Source organism: Eschscholzia californica, unplaced genomic scaffold (genome assembly GCF_041429995.1).
Source record: "Eschscholzia californica isolate CP2 unplaced genomic scaffold, dmEscCali1.0.p SCAF_6, whole genome shotgun sequence".
NCBI lineage: Eukaryota > Viridiplantae > Streptophyta > Magnoliopsida > Ranunculales > Papaveraceae > Eschscholzia > Eschscholzia californica.
The window spans coordinates 13,441,508-13,452,808 of record NW_028238483.1 but is presented as its reverse complement, the minus strand read 5'-3'; positions in this window follow the sequence as shown (position 1 = coordinate 13,452,808).

The window sequence follows — 11,301 nt, the reverse complement described above, 5'->3', positions numbered from 1 at the left end:
TAATTACTTAAAGTCTGATATCACAATAGTAATTAAAACATGAAGATGAAATCATAAAATAGAAATTACTTGGAAATTCAAAACCTAAAACTCAAATTCCTGAAAAAATATTACTAAATTACTAATACTAATTCATGTTTCCTTTGCCTTTGTCTTTTGAACTACTTCCTTTTGCATACTTTGATGTGCTTGAAGTGTTAGATGGTGTATTATCTTCTTCATTATCATCATGAACTTGATCATCTTCTAAGGAACTCCAACGCATATCCTCTAGTCTGACAATCGAGTCATCTAGGTGTGTGTGTTCAGGATCGATGTCTCACTTTTTGTAAGGGTCTTCCTTATAACCCTTAGTGAAACGTGATTGAAAACGAATATCAGAATGAATGTAAACCAATTTATCAGTTCTCGTAGAATTCAACATATTTCTCTTCACACTATGTATAAATCAATATGTGCTCTAATTCCTTTCAGCAGACGAGGTAGTAATTGGTTGAGCCAATACCTTAAAATAAAAATAAAAATATTTTAAAACTATGAAAATAAGAGTAGAAAAATAATAAAGAGTTATTTCCCAAATAGCCCCCAACTTTGTGACCAGCTTTCTACCTAGCCCCCTACTTTATCAAAACTCCCAGATGGCCCCTTTTTGAATTAACGTTATAACACCGTTAACCAATCATCACCTCTCTCTCCTCCATCTCATCACCTTTCTCTGCCACCTCATCTTCTCGCCACCTCATCGTCTTCACCGGCGACCTTCAAACCAAAAAAAATTTCTCACTCCTCTCTCTCCTTAATTTTTTTTTATTTTCTTTCCTCTCTCTCTATCTCTCTCTAAACACTCCGGCGAAGGGAAACCCTTCGTCGGAGTGTTTAGAGAGGAGAGAAAATAAAAATAAATTATTTTTTGTGTTTGAGCGTCGCCAACCAGAAAATTGGTCGACCGGCGACCTTCGCCGGTGAAGACGATGAGGTGGCAGAGAGAGGTGATGAGATGGAGGAGAGAGGTGATGACTGGTTAACGGTGTTATAACGGTAACTCAAAAAGGGGATCATGTAGGTATATTTGATAAAGTAAGGGGTAGGCAGGAAGCTGGTCACAAAGTTGGGGGCTCTGTGGGAAATAACCCAATAATAAATAGGGTTATTTCCCAAATAGCCCCTAACTTTGTGACCATCTTCCTGCCTAGCCCCTAACTTTATAAAAAATTCCCAGAAGTCTCCTTTTTTCGGTTACCGTTTGAACACCGTTAACCAGTCATCAACTCTCTCTCCTACATCTCATCACCTCTCTATGCCACCTCATCTTCTCGCCACCCCATTGTCTTCTCCAGCGAAGGTCGTCAGCCGGCTAATTTTCCGGTCGGTGACCTTCAAACATTAAAAAAAATTCTTTCTCTAAATACTCTGGCGAAGGTTTCCCTTTGCCGGAGTATTTAGAGAGAGAGACAGAGGAGAGAGCCAAATAAATAAATAAAAAATTAGAGAGAGAGAGGAGAGAGAATTTTTTTTTTAAAATGTTTAAAAGTTGTCGATCGAAAAATTGGTCGGTCGGCAACCTTCGCCGGAGAAGACGATGAGGTGGCGAGAAGATGAGGTGGCAGAGAGAGGTGACGACATGTAGGTGAGAGAGTTGATGACTGGTTAACGGTGTTCTAACGATAACTGAAAAAATGGACCATTTGACAATTTTTTATAAAGTTAGGGGCTAGGCAGGAAGATGGTCACAAAGTTAAGGGCTATATGAGAAATAACCCTAATAAATCTATATAATAAAATAGAAGGGAAAACGCTGACTGGGACAAACACCCTTTTTTAATAAAAGGTATTGTCTAGAAGTCCTTCTCAAAATTTAAAATATAGTCCTTCGTAGAGATAAAGTTATCTATTTAAAAAAATAATAACTGTATCCTTCTTAGAAATAAAATAACTAATTTAAGAAAAAAAAACAAAATAAATTTCAAGAGTTAAAAAAAGAAATTAAAATCTCTCTCTCTCTTTCAATAAAATAATAACTAATTTAAGGAAAAGGAAACAAAAAAAATAATACAAAAAAAAATGAGGGTATCCAGAATATAACAATAAAATTTTGTCACATTTAATTGATACAACTGTCCTTGGCCTAGGGCACGGGATATACCCTAGTCTATATAATAAAACAGAAGGGAAAACGATGACTGGAACAAACATCCTTTTTTGATAAAGGATATTGTCTAGAAGCCCTTCTCAAAATTTAAAATATAGTCCTTCGTAGAAATAAAGTTACCTATTTAAAAAACAATAACCGTTTCATTCTTAGAAATAAAATAACTAATTTAAGAAATAAAGAAACAAAATAAATTTCAAGTGTTACAAAAGAAATTGAAATCTCTTTCTCAATAGAATAATAACTAATTTATGAGAAAAGAAACAAAAAAATAATACAAAAAAATAATAACTAATAAAAATCTCTCTCTCTCAATAAAATATAACAATAAATTTCGTAACATTTGATTGATACAAGTGTCCATGTCCTAGGGCACGGGATATACCCTAGTAATAATAAAATTTTACATGTTTAGCAACTTCAGCCAATTTTGGAGTTTCTGAACCACATGTGCACCGCCAATCAATTGCATTCACTGTTACAACATATGTTTGCGCAGACATCATGACATATATACCTTTTCTTAAGTGAAATCTCGCAAATTCCTCCCGCAGGTCCATTAACATCTTCTGATATTCTATCAAATGCTTCCAAAACCCCCATCATTACCTCCTTGTCTTGATTTGGAGATTTTCTTGTTGTACCACATGGGGCAGGTGTAGCAAGACAAAGAGAATTATATTACCCTTGGGGTTAATGCAAATCCAAGATCATGCAATGGAATATTCATTTTTTGCCACCTCTTAAGCACAATAATTTCAATTTCAAGATATTTATCAACATGTTTTTCTTCGCATATAATATCTTTTATTTCACCAAGCATATTGTCTATTCTTTCATAAATTTCACCTATTTTTGGACCTTCTCCATCACAAAACTTGATTAAGAAATATATTAGTTTGGTAATGCTTAGTATATGGTCCACATCATCCCAAAATTATTCACAAATAATTGTATTTGTAACCAATTCTCCCATTTTTCGATTGTGTTCATCTCCACTTTTCACCATATCTTTCCATGTTCTAACAACAATAGTAGTTGCAAGAGCTTCTCTAAAATCAACAAGTCACTTCAACAAAATATAATGTGAAGCAAACCTAGTCTTTGCCACCTTAAGAAGTTCTAATTTGGAATGATTCCTAAATAAAGCTAAAGCATGTGTGTGGTTAAGAAAGTATTTCACAATATTTTTTCCACTTCTATAAGTATTCATAAACCATGTAAATGTTTTTGCAATGTCTTTGAAAATAAGATTTAATGTGTGAATAACACAAGGAGACCAAAATATATGTTTGTGTACCTTCTGAACTTCTTTACCAACAAGCTTGCAATTTGCTGCATTATCAGTAACAACCTGTAATACGTTAGATGATCTTAATGTTTCAATTGCTGTAAGTAAGAACTCTGAAATCGCTAAACCAGTTTATTCTATTTGCTCAAAATCTAGAGCATATAAGAACATGGCGCCTAGACTATTTACTGCAATGATGTTAATCAATGGTTGGTGTTTAACATTAGTCCAACCATCTGAAACAATTGAAACTCCATGGGAATACCATGTATTCTTGACAAGTGTCACATCCCTTTCAACGTTTCTTCTACGCTCATCTAACAAAGTAGTTCTTTCCTTTTCATATGATGGAGCCTTGTAATCCTTAGGTCCTCTACTTATTGTTGTAATCATCTCATGAAACTGAGGATTTCTAAGAACATTAAAAGGAATTCCATTCGCGCACAATCCTTTCATGATTTTCATATCAACCTCGTCTCTATCCATTATTCTGAATGCACTTTCTAGTGGTCCTGAAATATTTGTTTTGGTTTTGTAAGAGTGGAACATTTTAGTAGCGAAGAAACTCCTTTTTCCCGCTTCAATTGATTTTTGACGCACTTTATCATATAAAGATCGATTGCTCATTAAAACATTACTTCGTTTCATATCAACTTTTTTGCCTACTAAAGGACCAAATAAGTGAGTGTGAATACGAGTATATGAACTTGTAAAATTACCTTTACAATGTTTGCAAGACCAATTCCTTGATCCACCTCCTGTATTTGTTGATTCATTATCATTCAAAATAACTTTGTCATGCAATGGTTTTGATTATTTTGAATTTGAATCGCATCTTTCATTTGTCCTGGTTTGTTCGAACTGTTGGTTCTTGCACATGACTTATTGTTAGCATTAGTAAAATGGTCATCTTCACCAGAGTCTGCTTCCAAATTATGAATTTCAATACCTTGTTGATCAACATCTAGTGTCTGAGTTGAAGAAATATCATGATTATCCCTTGTTCTTTTTTTTCCCAAACATCATCTTTGTAAATCACTCCAAACAACTACACAAAATTATGAGTAATTTATAAACTAAGTATGAGGTGATCCATATATATATATATATATATATACATGCAAAAGAGTCATTGATTACTATTAGTCTTTTTTTTCAATTAGAAGTTGTTATTTAGGGTTTTAATTTTATTCGTAATAATGAGATTTTTCTAATTAATTAAGTAGTTAGAAAATTAGAATTGTAGTATTTTACTACCGTATGATGGGTCATGAAAATGTCCCATCAGAGTCGTTTAATTTAGTCGAGTTAGTTCGTTTCGAGTCTTTATTATAATAAAATAGTTGGTTTTCTTGATTAGGTGTCTTTTGGAGAGTTAGGTGTGAAAAACGGTTAAAAACGAAGAAAAGATGCATGAAGGGTATTTTGGTCATTTGGAGTCAAGGACAATCTGGTAATTTGGCCAAGGTCAGTGCGTGGTTGAAAAGTAGAGGTCGAGACGAGTCCGTAGGAGAAAACGGAAGTCAAATCGGAGTCCGGACGAAGGAATAAATCAAGGTCAAAGTTGAGTCAAAGGATGTTGACTGGTGGGACACCTTCGGGCAAGATTCTGGCATGCGGTATACTTGTGGGCACGTGGCGCGTCAGCGATAGCAGTATATCAAATTACCGTGCTTCCGCTAAGCAGCGAAATGACCCTACGAGCTTGATTCCATAGTTCGGATGCATTTTAGTTCCGTGTACCCAGATCTTGCGTTTTAATCCTGACCGCTTCCTCCCGCGTTTTCAAGATCTGACGGCTTCAGATGATCCATTTTTTTTGTTGTAATCCCGTGTTGCCCGAAGCTTCATATTAAGTTAGTCCCGGACGCGTGTCAACTTCCCGGCCACCCAAGATCCGCGCGTCTTCTAATCCGACGGTTCCTGTGCGCGCTGCATATTAATTCCATACACCCGGGAGTACCTTAGCATCCGAATTCCCAACTTTAAACCCTAGCCGCCAGCCTAACTAGGGTTTTGCCCTTTTAAACCCTTTTATTACCCTTTTGACCCTCAGCTTTCCACTTTTTACCAATTTAACCCACCAAAAACCCTAACCCACCTATAAATAAGTCCCTTTCTCCTCCATTAAAACCTAGACTTCAACAACCCTCTCAAATGGCTTCCTTATCTAATTTCTAAGCCACTTCTCTTTCTATCTTCTAACCCTAGTCCCCCATTCTTTTCTTCAACTTTCTCTACCACCTTCATCAATTCTCTACATTTTCTTTCTACTTCTAACCTTCTAATTTCTCCATACCTTCTTCTCTAAAATCTCTTCTTCTTCTATCTCTCTTCTAAATTTCTCTTCTTTTATCTTCTAATAAGCTATTATTTGGAGTTTTGAGCAATATTCTTGAGATACTTGGAGCTTAAATTGGACATCAAAATGGAGATACATGGGAATATGGATTGGGAACATTCTTGGTGATTTCTTTTCATTAATCTTTTGTAATTCCATTTATTTTATGAATTCAATGAATATTATTTTAGATTCCATGAGTAGCTAAATTTTGTATCTAGGGTGTAGAGGAAACCCATATTTGGGCTTATTTTGAGATATGTTATAAATCAATGAATCCTTATTTTGAGCTTCAATGCCTATTGATTGTCATTTCATGATTGATTCTATAACCTTGTTATCATTCATGTATTATAATTAGATATTTCATGCTTTTATTGATTTATTAGATGAGATATACCTTTTAGATCTTGATTGATAGTGTAGGAAATTAGTTTTATATGGTAGTCAATCATACATTCTTGATTTTGAATTGTGTTTTTAAAGAATATATTCCGAAATCTAAATAGTTTATTATGTTAGATTTTGAGTTATACATGAGAAAAGGGATTTGTTAATTAATGCATGTTTTAAGTAGTCCATTTATGTGGTGAAATCGAAAACCCTAGATTCTTCTTCTCATCTTGATTTAATTCTTATTAGTCTATTAGTATTGCTCTCTTTTTGTCATAGTAGTTTCCTAATCAAATCAAAAGTTTGAAAGGGGGTTTAATTCGAGATTTAGATAAAATAGCTTGTCTCTTGGGACGATACTCGACTTATTAGAAATACTATAACTTGACCCCGTATACTTGCGGGATTAGACCCTTTTTGGGCCTATCACCGTACTAATTAATAATAAGAGATAAGATTTGTAAACATCCTAAATTTTTGAAATTTTTTGAAAACCCCTATAGAAAAACTCGTTTTTTATTCTATTATAACTTCCCTAAACTTTTTTATTTGAAATAAGAAAATATTTTGTTTTTGAAATACTTTCTTAATGGTTATTTTTACTACTATAACTTCCCTAATTTTTTATGATTCCCAATGCAAGAATATTTTGTCTTTGAAAACTATTTAATTTAAAATCCTACAGAGAAAAACGGTTGGAGATAATACAACAATTGTCCTTTACTGTTGTAGTTTATAAAAAGAAGTCAAAACCCTAAAAATCTAAATCCAACAGTCACAATCTATAAAGATGAAATTATTTAGGAAACCCTAAAGATAACTTGGGTACAAAAAGAAGTATTCTCTCCCCCCATCAACTGGCCGATTCTTTTTCTCTCTCTCTTTCTCTACCGAAAATTATTACTAGACAGAAAATGGAAAACCTAATACAGAGTAATAGAAGGAAGAAAAAAAAAATTGTTATTGGCTTCTTGCTATCACTTAAATTTCATCTTCTTCTTCATATTACTTTGTATTTTTTTTCTTCAACCATTCACCAAGAGTTTTTATATTTCAAAAGAATTTGGAGCCTTCATTTCATCAAATCAAGGTATCTATTTGCTTCACTGGGTTCACTCTTCTTCTCTTAAGAAACGGTTAGCTAGATCGAGCGATCTGGTACGCAAACGTACCTTGAAAGGGTACGCGCGATCCAGCCCGCGATTCATGGGGAGTTCCAACGAATCTGGTAACCTTGTACAATACTCTATTTATAGAGTCGGAATGCTACTAGATTCTAATTTTATAACGAATTTACTAGCTTCTAAAAGCTTTTCTAGTTTCTAATATTTGTTACTTCCTAATATCTCAATATAGGAAGGATATTATATGGGATATCTCAAATATGGAAAGATATTTCAACACTCCCCCTCAAGTTGGTGCATAGATATCGCACATGCCCAACTTGTCCACCAATTTCAAAGATATTTGACTTCAAACTTCTTTGTTAAGAACATCCGCCAATTGATCTTCAAATCGGATCTTTGGTAACTCTACATTTGTTTCGTCTAACTTTTCTTTAATAAAACGGCCATCTACCTTAACATGCTTTATACGATCGTGTTGGACTAGATTGTGAGCAATATCACATGTTACTTTATTATCACAATATAATTGAATTGGTCTTTCAGAAGATACTAAATCATCAAAGAGGAGTCTTAACCATAAAGCTTCACATATGCCATCGGTCATACCTCTAAATTCAGACTCTACACTTGAACGTGCAAAAACGTTCTATTTTTTACTTCTCCACGTAACGAGATTCCCACCAACAAAGGTAAAATATCCTGTAGTTGATTGAGTACCATTTACTTCCCCGACCCAATCTGCATCAGTATATACATCAATAGTTTGACAACTTGAATTTTCAGTAAACAGAATACCTTTTCAAGGAGCTGCCTTCCAATATCTCAAAATACGTAAAACAACATTAGTGTGTTCTTCGCAAGGATTGTGCATAAATTGACTAACAATACTTAACGCATATGTAAGATCTAGCGTCATGCGCGCCAAGTACAACAACCGTCCAATGAGTCTTTGATATCTTCCTTTATCAACCGCTATCTGATTAGGCTCGATGAACAATTTAATCCTTCTTCCACAGGTGTTTCAATCGGCTCACATCTTGACATACCCACCTCATGTAAATTTAAAGTATGCTTTCTCGGGTATAGGTATATCCCTTTGCTAGATCGAGATACTTTAATAAAAAAAAGTATTTCAACCACCAAGGTCTTTCATCTCAAACTCTTTAGACAAGTAATTATGTAAAGCCTTACGTTCTTCATCGGGATCATCCCGACTAACCACCATGTCATCAACATATACAATAAGTATTGTTAGTTTTCCTTCACGACTCTTTATAAATAAGGTATGGTCAGAATTACTCTAGCGATACCCAGACTCCTCGAATTCATAGCCTTTGTAAACCTTACGAACCACGCTCTTGGGGATTGTTTTAATACATACAATGACTTTTCAGTCTGCACACCTTCTGGTTATGTGTCTCTAGTATATTGCATCCTAGTGGAAGATCCATATAGACTTCTTCTAACAGTTCTCCATGCAAAAAAACATTCTTCACATCAAATTATTGAAGTGGGCAATCGAAATTTGTTGCTAACAATAACAAGACACAAACTGTGTTGATTGTGCAACTGGAGCAAATGTCTCTGTTATAATCAACTCTGTAAGTTTGAGTGAGATAAATTTTTGCTGCTAACAATAACAAACATTCGTTTAGTTGGAGGATGATAACATCTGTAACCTTTCTGATTTGCAGGATATCCTACAAATACACATCTTAATGCCCGTGGAGGTAATTTTGTATGTTGGTGCTCATGAAGATGAACAAATGTTACACAACCAAAGATATCAAGAGGTAAATTTGAAACTGTCGGAGAGATTATAACATCCGATAGAGCTTGAAAGGGAGTCTCAAACTCAATGGTACTAGAAGGTACTCTATTAATTAAATAGGTTACAGCAAGAAGTGCTTTTCTCTTATAAGATAATGGCATATGTGCTTCGATCAACATAGGTCTGATGACTTCTAATAAATGACAATTCTTCCTTTCAACGACTACATTTTGTTGAGAGGTATTTGGGCAAGTGGTTTGATCGACAATACCATGGATTCCAAATAGGTTCGAAGTTCATTATCGATATACTCTCCACCGTTATTGATGGGTCATGAAAATGTCTCATCTGAGTCGTTTAGTTTAGGCGAATTAGTCAATTTCGAGGCTTTACTGTAGTAAAATGATTGGTCTTCTTGATTAGGTATTTTTTGCGGAGTTAAGTGTGAAAACGACTAAAAATAGGAAAACAAAATACTCGAAGGGCATTTTGGTCATTTGGAGACAAGAGTATTCTGGTACATTTGGTCAAAATTAGTATATAGGTGAAAACTAGAGTCAAAAACGAACTTGTAAACAAAAAGGAAAGTTAAATCGGAGTTCGGACGAACAAATTAGCCAAAGTCAAAGTTGCAGTCAAAGAAAGTGGACCAGCGGGATACACTCGGGCATGGTCTGGCTAGTGGGATAATAGTGGATGACCGTGGTGCAACCTGAGGTGTGGAGCAACTTAGTTCCATGTACACGCGAAGCACCGATATTGTCCCTTGTAGGTGTGATTCAGTACAGCGCAGAGCATCCGTCGTACCGTAGTCCCAATACGTGCCTAGCTCCAGATCCATCTTGATCCACGAATTCTTTCTTCAGCCTGCCGCTGGATCTCTCGCAACTTAATACCATGCTCCCATTCCACAATAGCCCGCGATTTCCCTCCATTTATTCTCCGTCGCCTGTGATCATATTTGGGTATTTTAGGGTTTAGAAAATTATTTTGTTGCCCCCCATTTGGTCCTCACATGATTTCTATAGCCAACAAGTGTCCTTTCTTGTTTCAAAAGCAACCCAAAATTCTCTTTTTCTCCCTAAATCTTAACCAACCCATATAAATGTATCTTTTATTCCCAATTTATATCTTACACAAAAATCCTTCGCATTTCTCCTACTTGTAGTCTTCTTCTTGCCCATCTCTTCTTCCTCTTATTTTTTATCCACCTCTTCTAAACCCTATCTTTTTTTCCTCAACATTCTTGAGAAATTCATCTCTTATTTCCTCAATTTCTTCATCTAAACTTCTAATTTCTCTATCATTTCTGATGATGCACAAAATGTTCAACCGTTGACTAACGCCAATAAATCAAGAATAGACCAGAAGTCCAACGGGTCAACCCGTCTTAAGGCAACAAGACTGTTGGACCCACAAAGATCTGCCACCTAAGCTCAGAACTGCGAGGTTGGCAAAGATCAGCTAAGGAGCCTCAGTCCTATTTCGCCTAAAGCACAACCAGGTCTGCCTGGATTTCTCAAGAAGAGTACGGTGGGTCCACGTAAGCAAGGCCGACGCCTCACGCCCTAAATTGGGAAGGCAGAAGCGCGCCGCACGCTTACCGACTTAATCTTGAATCTTCCTAAACATTTCAATCGGCTAAAGATTCTAAGTGTTTAAGAACCTTGGGCTTCAAGAGTCTCAAAGGAGGAAACATCTCATAGAAGATCTATAAACTTGACAGGATATCTACGAAGTATCCTTGGACATAGGAACATCTAATTATTCTAGATACTAGATAAACCAAAAGAGAAACCCTAACTAGTAAACGGTGGATCACGACCGCCTCATCTACACCGTCTATCACAGTCTGCCCAATTCGACCTATAAAAAGGCATCACATCACCTTCATCAAGAAAAAGTTGAGTAAGTTGAACACACTCAATCATTCCCCAAGGATCATTCAATACTCAAACTCTTAACTGCAAAGAGCAATCTAACGGTCTTGAGCGTCGGAGAAGTTTCTGAACCCTTTGCAGACTTTCCCCCGGGTTTCTAGAAGCAAGGGGCGGGAATCGAAGGAAGGAGTATGAATCGTCTAGACGGAATATCCGTTCATAATAGACGTTGTCATGCATCAAGTCTCGATTCCCTGACTAATAACGGAAAGTCATTTTTTGACATCAACAATTTCTTTCCTACGATCTAAATATCTCCTCTCACCTATTCTCAAGCTACTAAAAGAGG